A 13,679-nucleotide genomic window follows, 5' to 3' on the forward strand; every position below is an offset into this window, starting at 1 on the left:
AGGAATTATTCATATGAAGGGTTGATCTGCTAAATGTAGAAAGTTTGAAGATCATGGTACTAGAAAAAACACGTACATCCGCACTGAATGCAGCATTGCACCCTAATATACAGCTGTATTTAAATCATTTACATCTTTCTTTTTATGGCTATAACAGGGAAATCTGTTCTTTCTCATTTACAATTAGGAACCAGAGCAGATGGCAAAAAGCTCAGTTTAAACTAATACAGGCTTTAAAATAACCACATTTTCTGAATTTTCCAACGTAACAGACATTTAGTTCTCTATAAAAGCAGTTTGTGCTACAGTGAAATGCATTAGCAGATGCATATGGTTTCGTATGACTTTACAAAAGCATAAAATTCACTCTCTTTTTCTTCTTGCAGGTTTTCTCAAGCCCATATGCACACACATATCAAGTAAATGGATTCAATGACTGGTGGGTTATGAATATCTGGGATGTTTTGTAAATCTGTTAATACATAAAAGATGTGCAGACTAAAGAAAAGGAAACAGGATTTCAGAATTTTTCCATGGGCATTATGGACAACGGAACATTGTTGCTGTTTAGTCATTTAGTTGTGTCCGACTCTTCAGGACCCCATGGACCAGAGCACACCTGTCTTCCACTGCCTCCAACAGCTTGGTCAAACTCATGTTTGTAGCTTCGAGAACACTGCCCAACCATCTCGTCCTCTGTCGTCCCCTTCTCCTTGTGCCCTCAATCTTTCCCAGCATCAGGGTCTTTTCCAGGGGGTCTTCTCTTCTCATGAGGTAGGCAAAATATTGGAGCCTCAGCTTCAGGATCTGTCCTTCCAGTGAGCACTCAGGGCTGATTTCCGTAAGAATGGAGAGCTTTGATCTTCTTGCAGTCCGTGGGACTATCAAGAGTCTCCTCCAGCACCATAATTCAAAAGCCTCAATTCTTTGGCGATCAGCCTTCTTTATGGTCCAGCTCTCACTTCCATACATCACTACTGGGAACATTAATTTACTCTAATTCTTGGTAATGTAACAAAATATTGAAAGAAAGTTTAGCTGCTGTAGATATAGAACTATTTGGTGAAAATGAACTATAAAAATAAAGCTTGGAACTTGAGAGCAGTGTGGTCAGGGTAAACTTTACATAGATAGTTTACAGGAAAGGAAATTATGATTCAGATTGCATTATGGAGACATATTGACAGAGCACCCATCCACCAACATGTGTTACAACATAGGGAACTTTATTGTTCCATGTCAGACCAATGGTCCATCTATTTCAGTAATGTCAACACTACTGGCAGAGGCTCTGTATAGTCTCAGACAAGGTGCCACCATTTGCAGATTAAACCTCCATCATTTCCAGATTAATAGTGTTAAATTTAGTGTGAAGACCTATTTTAGAAAAAGCGTCTTGGAATAGTATGACATCAAACACAGATATAAGGATGGATGAATTAGTCTATTTCTGATCCTTGCCAAATTCATTTGTGTTTATTAAGAAGCCCATCTTGTCCCATTTCTACAAATAATATGTGACTTTAAAAAATCATTTTGAAATACTTAAAGGTAAAGGTGCCCCTGCCCATACGGGCCAGTCGTGTCCGACTCTAGGGTTGTGCACCCATCTCACTTAAGAGGCTGGGGGCCAGTGCTGTCCGGAGACACTTCCAGGTCATGTGGCCAGTGTGACAAAGTTGCTCTGGCGAGCCAGCACCAGCGCAGCACACAGAAACACCATTTACCTTCCTGCTATAAAGCGGTACCTATTTATCTACTTGCACTTAAGAGTGCTTTCGAACTGCTAGGTGGGCAGGAGCTGGGACTGAAAAATGGGAGCTCACCCTGCTGCGGGGATTCAAACCGCCGACCATGCGATCGGCAGGCTCTAGGCACTGACGTTTTACCCACAGCGCCACCCGCTTATGTTATCAGAAAAAGCCTATTTAAATTTTGATATGTTGTTTGAGCTGAGAACTGTATTGCAAAATTCAAAGAAGTGCAAAATCAAAATGACAGCTGCATTCCAATCCTTGCATTAGTCTAAGAGGTGTGATTTACATCAGTTCACTTAAAAATGCAGACCAGATGAAATTCTCCTACATCCCTATACAAGTAGAACACCTTTGACACATTAAAACTGATTAGTCTAGGCTATCTTTGCTTCTCTCCCCCAGTTTCATATTTCAGCATAAATCTTATACACCCCAAATTCCCTCCCCTTCCCACCTCCACAATTATTTCTCAATTCACTGGTGAGTACAGGGCAATAATTAAATCTGTTTCTTTGGTAAATGGAAATAGGGCAGGGAGATGAAGCCATTCCCCTATTGGTTAGAATTAATTAAGTGCCTAAGTTTACAGATACATGCACATTTATCCAGGGAGACTAAATTGATTTCCTTGTTGCATGAAAAGACAAAGGATGGCATGGAGGATGAATCCACTGATTGCCCAGATTAGCTCGTGTCGAAACGTTTATTGTTATATATTAAAGAGAATTCTTAGATCACAGCTGTTAAGAGAAGGGTCTGACTGCACTAAATCCTGGGGATTTGCATATTTGAGCACAATGTACTCCATATGACAAAAACAAACTTTCTAAGGGAAGTGGCACAGTCATGTTCTTTTAAATGCTAAACTAATAGTTTTGTGAATTCCAAATTCCCAGCCTGAACACACAGCCCAAGAGTAAATGTGTTCCTCTGTGCTACTCAATATATGCATATTTGTAACAAAAGGGAATCTTTGAGCTAGAGGAAAGTCACTCAGTTCAACAGGGTTAAACCTCAAATGTAATCAAGACAAAACCCTACTAAGAAAAGTTAAGTTAAGAAATACAAATGTCAATTATTATCAATATGATGTTTAAATGTTGTATTTAAGATTTGGATTTAAGGGTAATAATAATAATAACAAAATGCAATATCAGAGCATAATTAGGAAAACCATTAGTTGAGGAGGAAGTAAGTCTCAGGCCAAGATGGCCAAGTGGTCTTTATATATTATAGGTAAGATGGATGTTTTGTCAAAAAAATATTTATAAAAATCAATAAAAAAAGAAATGCAAATGCTACACAGATAGACAGCAAATATGTCTGATTACTATAGTATATAGCTGAAGAAGAAGAAGAAGAAGAAGAAGAAGAAGAAGAAGAAGAAGAAGAAGGGGGCAGGAATGTGCACACAAGTCCCACACCCAATAGAAGGAGGCATATGGGCTGGTCTTCAGTTCAGTTCATTGGATGATGAACAGGTGAAGGTTTTTTTTAAAAAAGTCTATTCAACTGAATGTGCTTAGAAACTCTAAGAACATGTCTAGAAACTCTCCCTGTGATCAAAAACACTGGTGAAAAAAGGGATCCCACTTGCACTGAAGGTTTCTAATTGTGCTGCATGTGCCTTTCAAATCTTCATGCTAATCTCACCAAAAACGAACATCAGGGCCAGTTTAACTGGTCACATGTCCAGTCCAGTTTGTACCAAATCATTTGAAAAGCTCTCTTTGTCCTTCCAGCTCCTAGTCATTCTAGTCATGCATCCAATATTTCTCTCCCTCTATTTTTGCACGGAAAAACAATTTCGATAAATATCAGCCGACACAGGGAGCCGAATAAAACATCTTACACTGATTCTGTAACACCTATTCTCTAGAGAAATGGCAAAGAGGAGCAAAATATTGCTCAGAGTTGTAACAAAATAAAAGAAGAAAACGAGGTCTGGCTAAGTAGTTAAAGAAAGTTCTAATAAAATTACAGAGCAGTCCTAACCTTTGTTGGGCAGCATCAGGGTGCAATGGAGTGGCATAACCATCAGCACATCTGCAGCCCCACCACCTGTCACTCATACAATCCAGAGGGAAGTGGGGAGAAGGCAATATGTGACAATAGTGGGGCAAGATTGGGCTGGATCCTCTTCCTCCTACCCCCAAAATAGCTTGTTCTGGGGCTTTCCATGGGCTACCACCAGGGAGTATCCCATTGGTGGTACTTCTGCCCAGGAACAAATTCATTGGGTAGAATGGAGGCCTTTGCTCCAGAATAGGGATATTGACATCACTCCATAGGCAGAGGCCAGTGGAGCTGAGCTGTTTTGGGCTGGGCAGATACCTCCATTCCATTCAAAACCACCCCCTCTGGTGCATCAGGTTGGGGGTCTGGCTTGCATCCTTAAATGAAAAAGCACCAGTATTGCTACTGCAAATATTCGTTGCAGGGCTTAGACATGTTGGCCAGATCAAATGCCTTAAAAATGAGGAAGCTGCACAGTACCTCAGAAGAAAAGAGTAATAGCACTAGTTGACTGCACAATTCACACTTTATTTAAATGTACAAATTAATGCTTGCATTTGCTTTTCTCACTTTTTCAGCAATTTTATCTAGGTCACAGCATCACCAAAGCCCGTCTCAGAGTTTGAAATAATTTGGTGGCTTGAGCAGCCAAACAATGTTAACCACAACATCCTTTGGTTTAAAAAACATCATCCTAACCATCAATAATCCAATCTAAACTGGAGGCAAGACAGACAGCAACAAGTTAGCATTTTTGAAAGCTTCCTACATCACCTTGCTCATTGTCAGAGGTTCACACCATTGAAAAGCATCAGTAAGCACACATTCCATGCAGAAGATCTGTACTGGAGGCTCTTAGTAAAACAGAATACCAGCCTACGCCCTCCTGAGGTGTCCCTGAAGTGGCTTTGCATCTGTGGATCAACAGTCTCTCCTAGCAGAGCCTAATCCAATGAAGTCAGCTGCTGCTGCATTGCAGGGTCTGGACTTGACAACCCTTTGAGTACCTTCCTACTGAACAATTATATGATTCTAAGTCTGGAACATCTCATTTTACGACAATGTAGGGTGAGTATGACATTAGTCACATTCAGAATAGACACATCAGAATCAATGGATTTAAGTCACTTAATGGGTCTCTGCTGAGTACGACTTCCATATACCTTGTGGCTATAACAACAGACCAGCTTTTTTTCTCCCCTGCCCCAACTTTTTTGCTTAACATCTAGCTGGAAGAGTTCAGCTGGAGTTCAGCTGGAACATTCAGAACTGGAAGAGTTCTGAAGAGCCCATGAATCTTCTTCATTGTTTTGTGACATTTGATTGGTCCTAATAATGTTATTGCATAAATGTAGATTTTGAAACCATCTCTGCTTGCAGGTTTCATTAAAAGATTCACAAGGAAACATTTAATATCGGTGTATTTTTCTGTGCTGGAGCAAATGCATCCCAGTATAGAGTCACTTCTCAGGAGTGAAGGAAAGGTTTGGTTAACTATGAAATGCGCATGTGAGACCTTTGAACAAAGGCTGCACTATATATTTTCTGTTTAAAAAAACCCCATTTGATGTGCAGATTGTTTGACAAGCAATTTTGAAAACATATGGCTGCAGGAGTAAATTAATGCAAGCAAGGTCAATCTTGGCATAATTCTGGTTTGAGAATGTGTATTTTCATACATCTGCAAGAAAATCCTGAAATGAATGAAGTTCAGTTTGCTTGATGATTATGTTTGTAGCACACCACAATCACCCAATATGCAAAGGGCTTCAGCACACCTTGGTTGTCAACAAAATAAAATACAAGCAGCACCGTACGGACTTGCCTTCCTTAATCTGCATAAGAGCTTGGCTGCCTGAATACATTTACTGTCGCATCTAATGTGTTGGGGAAGTGTCATGTCTGTGGGAGACAAAGCTACAGATCCTTGTTTATAACTGGCCCAGGAAACAGGACCATTTCCATTGATTTGTAATGCTTTGTGTCTCTGGCCCAAACAGCATCCAGGCAACCTAGTAGTTTTAGAATGCAATCGGCTGGCAGTTTAAAATTACAGTTCATGGTTCCCTTTACATATCTAGCAACTCTTTTCTCAGCAGTCCAATCCTTCTCAGTGGGAGAGCTAACTTTCCTGCTTAGGATTACCACTACATCTGCTATGTCAAGTCTGGTTGTTATGGTAAGGTACAGGAGTTTTCCAATGGCTGACCTGTAGTGGTTATTGTCTCGCAAGAGATCAGACTCATATTTACTCTTTAGAAAGTCAGTCACCATTGATGCAACTACTTCCTTGGCTTCTTTCAGCCCTAGGCTTTGTCTTCCACAGAGTCGGAGCACATAGCTGGTCTGGATTGACCAAACAACTATGGACTGTGGGTTGTGTGGGCAGAAAGCTATATGATTGATAAAGGACAATTAAAGCTGTTTTAGATTATCTCAAAGTTCCATACAAGAACCAAACACGTTGGGGTGAAATAACACAATTAGAGTGAGAAGGTTTGGTGTATTGTGAAAACAAAGAAATGACAGCTGATACTCTGAACAAGCCACTACCAAGAGAACCTTCGAGTTAAGATGGGACTTTGGATGGTTCAATAATTGCGCATGCAATATTTATATTTGCCTGCAAAGGAGTCTGTGGAATACCCAGCCTCTTATAACCAACATGCTTAAGTCTAATTAATGCATGACAAGTTTAAGACCATTGAGTAAGCTTTCCTAGAAGGCTTAGCTCCCTTTGGGGCCGACTAGGCAATCAAGGCTTTGTTCCCATCAGTTTACCAGAGAAGCTCAGCGTGTGAAGAGATCTGAGCAGGTTGCTGCAGCTCAGACTGCATGGCTCTAACAAGCCTCCCTTGAGTTGGAACTAAGCTATGTTTTACTGTCTCTGCATCTTTTCTGACTGATGTATGGAAAAGCACATGAACCTGACCTTTGAAGAGTTTGTAAGTAAACAAAATTTAACTTATCAAACCTGTGGTCTTCCTTTGCTGGGGATGGAGGGAAGTTTTTGAACTCACAAAGTGAGCTAAGCTTTGCAGGACAGCTTACTCTATGGTCATAACCCCATAATTAATTAATTAGACTTAAGCATGTTGGTTATATGATGCTGGTTCCCCCAGAATTTTAAATGCCACAGTTATGTAAAACAACCTCATTGGTTAGTTGTAGTTAAATTAGGTAAGATAAAATAATAGAACAAGCAAAATGTTACCAATTCAAACATTTTCCTTAAGTGTGTGTTAAGGAGCAGGAGAGACGTTTTTTGAATTTTTCCACGCACTTAGAAAATAAGACAAAAACAAAAAGCTTCTGGCGGTTAAAAAAAAAACCCCACTAAGGAAGATGTATCTGCTTTCTACTTGCTGTGAGATTTTTTAAAAAATGATCTTTCATATACACCTTAATGATACAGCCTATTTACTAGTTCAGGACTCTTAACACCTCATTAGTCTTCCGTGTGTAAGCTGCCTCTTACATTTATCCTCAGTAAAATTCAGTACAAAGAATAATAATATCAGATTTCCATATCTACCAATCACAATAATTGAACAGATTTGCTGTGAACAGGCATTTTTAATGTCTCTCTGATGTACATTTTCATTCCAGGTCATTCTGAGGGGATTAGGATTTAAGCCTGTAGAACAATTTCATACCATTAGTATGAAATTATTAGGACTAAAACACTTTGGACGCAATTAGGTGTTCTTTCCTTCCAAGCAGAAATTATTAACTAGAGATCTGAAATGTAGCACCCCTCAATGTGATTATATAATTTAATATTCACTCTGTGAATCTGTAATGATTTTTCATCAGTTAATGCTTAGGAAGCAATAATCAACTCCTCCTTCTAGTAGAAACGAAGCAGTGAAAGAATCAAGTTATTCAATTTGTACAATTACAACTGTTCCCTCTATCATCTATTGTAGAGAATTCTGAGTATTAGACTTAGATGTAGCATTGCCATTTTCTTCTAAACTGACAAAAAACACTGAATTGGGTGCAGGGACACTTAAGTCTGATGAAAACTAATGTGGGATAGGGGAGAAATTTGATTCTCATTTAAAGCCAAATTTATCAAATTCACACTTTCAAAACCAATATGGGAACCAAAACACAGCTGTCCTTAAAATTCTGCTCTAATTCAAATTTTGTGATGCAGTTTTCTGTGTTTTCAAAAATGCACATTTTAGGGGGAAATGTGAATAAAAAAAGATATATAGTAATGAAAATCACATACAAAATACATCAAATTAGGAGAAATTGCTTGCAAAAATGTGTGCTTGTGAAATAAGGTGTTTATCAGAAGAAATTCATACTAAAGTGCTCTAGAATTTTCACAAGGATTAAATAATAATAATCCAATTGCTGCAGAAACCTGGAGAACTGAATTTAATCTTGGGAAAATGAGAAACAGAGAGAAATGATACTGACAGATATTTCCACCTCTAACCCCCTTCCTTCCATACACACACTTCAACCTCTTACACACATAGGCTTAGTCTGTCACTCATTTTGTTCTGTGTTTTAATGAGTAGCGTTTTCCATTCCACAGAGAAGATGGAAAAAGACACCGTGCGGAATCTGTCTTTGGAATCTGCAGAGAACTGAGAAAATAAAAACAACACAGGTGGGATAGTATTTTTTTTATCCCTGTCTGTGTCCTACAGTTTACAAAGGAATAGTTCCAACTATAGTTTTCAGAAAGACAGCTCCATAGGGAGGGTAAGATTCTTTCGGCAGAAGGTTTGGTTCCCATGGAGAAAATGTTTCACAGATCTATCAAACAGGGATATTCGTAATCTTAAACTAACATCACCCTTATTCTTATGTGCAATTCAGGCATGGGAGCGCAACCTCGTGGAAGCAGCTCCATGTGCTCTTCTTGAAATTCCAACTTTGCTGATGTTATAACCCATCTTCTCTCACTGCATTTATTGACATGACTAAGACATCTGCAACTAGGTGGCAAGTCTCTCCCTCAAGTGACACTCCCAAATTCCAGTGTCCAACACCCCAAGCTCCCAAGACACACATTATACAACAGCCCTCACCCCCTTGCAATGCACCCCACTCCCACACCTGTGTTTTTGGTGGGGGAATGGTAGATTGGTTGGTGTCCTTTAGATTATTGTATGTGTGCATGTGCATGTATGTGTTTCGTGAGCTATATTTATCATGCATGCAAATAGGCATGTGTGTTAATTTTCCTTGGCCTGAAATGGCCATCCCTTGATGCAAAATGTGAAGGAAAATGTTGGCAAGTTATCATAGGGTGAATTAGTGAGGGTTGTGCTTATTCTGCCTTTTTTAAAAAAAATGCACTCTCACTCTCTTTTGCTGTCCCCTGTCAGGAGGAAGATGGCAGCCAGCATCATGTAGGAACATTCATTCTCTACAAGAGAGAAGGGAAGAGAGAACGTATGCACGGGCAGATCTAGATCTAGCAGCAAAGAAAATCTAATTCTATTTTAGGCTGCATCAACGGAAGTATAATGTCCAGGTCAAGGGAAGTAATAGTACCACTATATTCTGCCTTGGTCAGACTACACCTGGAATACCGTGTTCAGTTCCGGGTGCAACAATTTAAGAAGGATATTAACATGTTGCAACCTGGCAGAAGAGGGCAACCAAGATGATCAAGGGTCTGGAAACCAAGCTTTATGAGGAACAGTTGAGGGTATGTTTAGCTTGGAAAAGAGGAGACTGATACAAGATATAATAGCCACCTTCAAATATCCAAAGGGATGTTACATGAAGGATAGAGTAAGCTTGTTTTCTTCTGCTCCAGAGGGCAGGACACAAACCAACGGCTTCAAGATACAAGAAAGGAGATGATGACTAAACATCAAGAAGAACTTTCTGACCACAAGAGCTGTTCAACAATGGAACACTCTCCCTCAGAAGGTGGTGGACTCTCCTTCCTTGGAGGTTTTTAAGCAGGGGTTGGATGTCCATATGTCATGAATGCTTTAGCTGAGATTCCAACATTGCAGGGAGTTAGACGAAATGACCCCAGGGTCCCTTTCAACTCTACAACTCTGTGATTTTTTTGATTCCATGCTTCTTATAAAATTTGCAAGAAGACTATATTAATAATACAGACACTTCAAATGTATTCGCAACCTGATATTTACAGGAAAATGCTCATTTTTATTTCAACATTTATTAAATCCCAAAGGCAAACTGCAAAAGAATAACCAATTTACTCTGAAACTGCAATAGTTCTGTACTGTGCTTTAATCAGTCAGCAGAGAAAGAAAACAGTTAATTAACAAGTGTTATTCCAGGACCTGTGTAGTATCATTAATAATGTTGATACACAAAGTACTAAATGATACAGAAAGCTATTGATTAGTGATACATAAGTCAATGAAGGAAATCTCTAGATTCACTAGGGCTATTTGCTTTCCCAATACAAAGTGTTCCTAAGTCCATTAAGTGTTGCATAGCAAAATTGCTCTTCTGTAGAAATAAAGGTGACACGAATAGTTTACTTTAATGTGAACAGAGGTGAAGAAGAGTGCAATGAAATCAAAGCAGCTCACATCTGATAAGATGCAAATATTGTTTTCTTCAAGAAGCAACCAAACCAATGGGAATTTAGACTAAAGAGAAGGCTTTTATTACGTAAAGAAGTTTGGATCTCCCTCATTCCGTGCTGCATTGAGAAGCAGAGCTCTAAAAAATGTTATTTAATGTATGTAATCCAAGCTACAAGAACTTGGAAACTGGACATTATTTAATTCTTAAAACTGACGTCAGATTAACTACATACTTCCCGGAAGAAGAAGTAGCAGCAATAGCTAGAAGTCAGCTCTTCCCTTCACAGCAACAGAATGAATCATTTAGTAGGGCCAGAGCAACAGCAACCATAAAACATTGCAAAACCAGGCACCATTTTTTATATTAGTACACTTCACATTTAAAGAGACAGAAAAACTCTCCTACATTGATCACTTGGCTGGTTGTATTCAGTGATACACAAGGATGTGTGAAGCAGCTCTAAATGAAGCCTGGACTTTGGCCATTGACCCAAGGCATGCTCAGGTGTTTGCCTGAACATGCTAGTGCTGCATCCTTGAACAGGAGGCAAGGGCATACATGCAAGCCAACACCTTTGTGCATGTTGCCCCACCTGCTTTGCCTCCAACTTTCTCTGTATTGAATGAAAAAGGTCTGCAATGGGGTTTTCACTTGTTTCTGCTTGAACACAAATAGAACCCTATGTAGGACCCAAATAAAACAGGGGACCCAACTGTGCAAGACATTCTACTTACGTTCATTCTACTTTAAAAAGTAAATTTCCTCCTCTCTGTCCACAAACTAGTATCACTTTCTCATTCATTCATTAATGCATGTACTTAAGGAATTCAGCATTTGAGTCTGACTCACTGCAAAATTATATCCCTGAAGATCTTGCTGCATGTAATACAGTGTAAGGATACTTAACCATATATTACAAAGATACTTCTTGTGATATGCCTGGTACTTACATTGGTTTTATAGATATAGCTTACCAGCACCCCAAGACAAAGACAAAACTCAAAGGCTCAAAGTATTTTGATAGCAAAGAGGTTTAAAGAGACATCCACACACAAAACTTCAGGTCATAGCAGGGTGGGAAAACATAAAAGTCCTGGAGTAGGTAATGAGGTAGATTCAAACACCATGGTGCTTTGAAACCGCCGTCAGATCGCACGAACACCTTAGCAAAAAAACAACTGTTTGAGATATGAAGCCCAAGGGTGTCATCACTATTGACAGCTCCCAAAATTTCTAGAACAAAGTAAAAAATAATTTGAGAAGAAAATAACATGTCAGTTTCTATGAAGGGCAAGCCAGTGTTTAGCAATGAAATATGAGGCGGTGGAGAGAAACTTTGCAAAGCACAACTGGTCTTGGTGTTCAGCCAGAAAGAAACTGATAAAGGGGCTGGGGAGGGGGGCTTACCACTTCCTGCAATCTTTAAGTCAGTTTTCAAATTTATCTGTATGTTTTTAAGAGAGTATATAGACTTTTCACTCTATCAATGTTTACTTGTTTTTAAATGATTGATTTCCCCTCTATGTTTTTAGCTGTATCTGTAAGCTACCTTGAGCTCCTGTCTGGGTGTAAATCAATATATAATGATAATAATAATCCCCCAATAAAAATAAAGATAAAATTACTAAAATGCAATGATATATGCTCTCATCTAACCAATTTGATGCACAAACATCAGTCTGATGTGACAAGTAATAAATGAGTTTATACTAGTGGTCCAAAATGTTTTGACCTACTTCTTCTTCAGAGCTCAAGGAGATTGTAACACACATAGGCGCCAGCTTCTTTGGGTCCAGACAATCCCCCCCATGTTTTTTTAAGGGGCCAGGCCCCCTCAGTGTTCAGAGAACTCCTTGCAATATTGCAAGGAAGACATTGTCAGAACATTGTATCGGACCCCCATAATCATATTGAGAAGTTGACCCCTCGGGTAACACATGATTTGACACTTGGCTGATCTACGTAGATGAGAGGGTAAGCTGACCTGCAATGGCTACAATGCAGAGTAGTGCATAGCTGATAGAAATTTCTACAAAACTGAGAACTTTAGTCTGATGCAATTTTTGGTGGTATTTAAGATGGATTTTATATTTATACACATTTTAGGAGTACTTTATATATATTCTTTGCTCTTACCCAGTTCTGCAAAAGAGGTCTAAGTTGAAGTATGGAAGTTGGGATTTACATACATACGGTGCTTCCCCCCCCAAAAAAAAGTAAGTTTAGGAGTACTCTCATTTTCCTACTCATATTGAAATACTGCCCCTCAATGGGGCCAAACTTAGAGTCACAAAATGTTTAGGCATATGCGTACCCCTGTGTACCCCCAGAAAAAAGCACTGCAGATGATAGATAGATAGATGATAGATAGATGATGGATAGATAGAGAGATAGATAGAGAGATAGATAGATAGATGATAGATGATAGACTTATTAGTAGAACTGTGCACCAAAATGCTGTAGAATTATGGAAGTATGGTCACCATGCATATCAGTTTCCAATGCATGTGTGGTGTGTGTGAACCCTCTTACAGCTGTGTAAACACATTGTACATTTAAAGCACATTCAAAGCAACCCATAACAAACTACAGTGCCCAGAATTCTTTGATGGAGGGGGATGTGCTTTGAATACACTTTATAGGTATAGAGAGTATGCAACCTATCATGAGTTGGAATTTTAAAATCATTAGTACCCTTATCTCTCACCTGCTATAAAAACAGATGAACATTCCTTCTGAAAATGAAACAAGAGTAAGCTGCAGAATAAATTAGGTAAAACCTCAAGACATGTTATGTTTAATTTTTACATGAATCTGATGAATGTCATTTCAATGGTAAACATGACTTACACAGAAATCATGAAGATGAAGTCAGCGGTGATATAACAAGATTAATGTTTGATATACTGTATTAAAGTCTTTTCTCAGAGTATACTGCTATGAAATAAACATATCAATCTTCCAGTTCCAAACTGCTGTTCCCTCTTCTTCTCTCACATAAATGAGATCTTTTTCTGACCATATGCTAAGTGCAACAGAATGAATGCTTCCAACATAGCGAGCTAGACTCTCAGAAACTCTCCCACCTTTGAGATCTCTACAAATATCTTTTAAAGTCACAACAATCCACAATATTAATTAGTAAATTATTTGAAAGTCTACTACATAATTGATCTGCTAGCAAATAGTACTCAATTTTCCACACAACAGTAAGTGTAATTCAAAGCGATTCCCACACACATTCGACAAAAATTCCGCTTTCATTTTTGCCCCAGAGGTAGAAATCCCACAAGCATGTCTCCCTGGGAGCAAATATCTGTACACTGCTGCTCCACTCATGTATCAGATTTCCATGTGCAC

General features: G+C 39.0%; 1 protein-coding gene across 2 annotated transcripts in view; it reads right to left on the minus strand.

Annotated features, from left to right (window-relative positions):
- MGAT4C (MGAT4 family member C) overlaps nt 1–13,679 on the minus strand; it is a 335,473-nt gene that overhangs the window by 224,579 nt on the left and 97,215 nt on the right. The window lies entirely within an intron of this gene.

The sequence above is a fragment of the Podarcis vaucheri genome (assembly GCF_965113315.1).
Source record: "Podarcis vaucheri genome assembly, chromosome: 10".
Lineage (NCBI taxonomy): Eukaryota > Metazoa > Chordata > Lepidosauria > Squamata > Lacertidae > Podarcis > Podarcis vaucheri.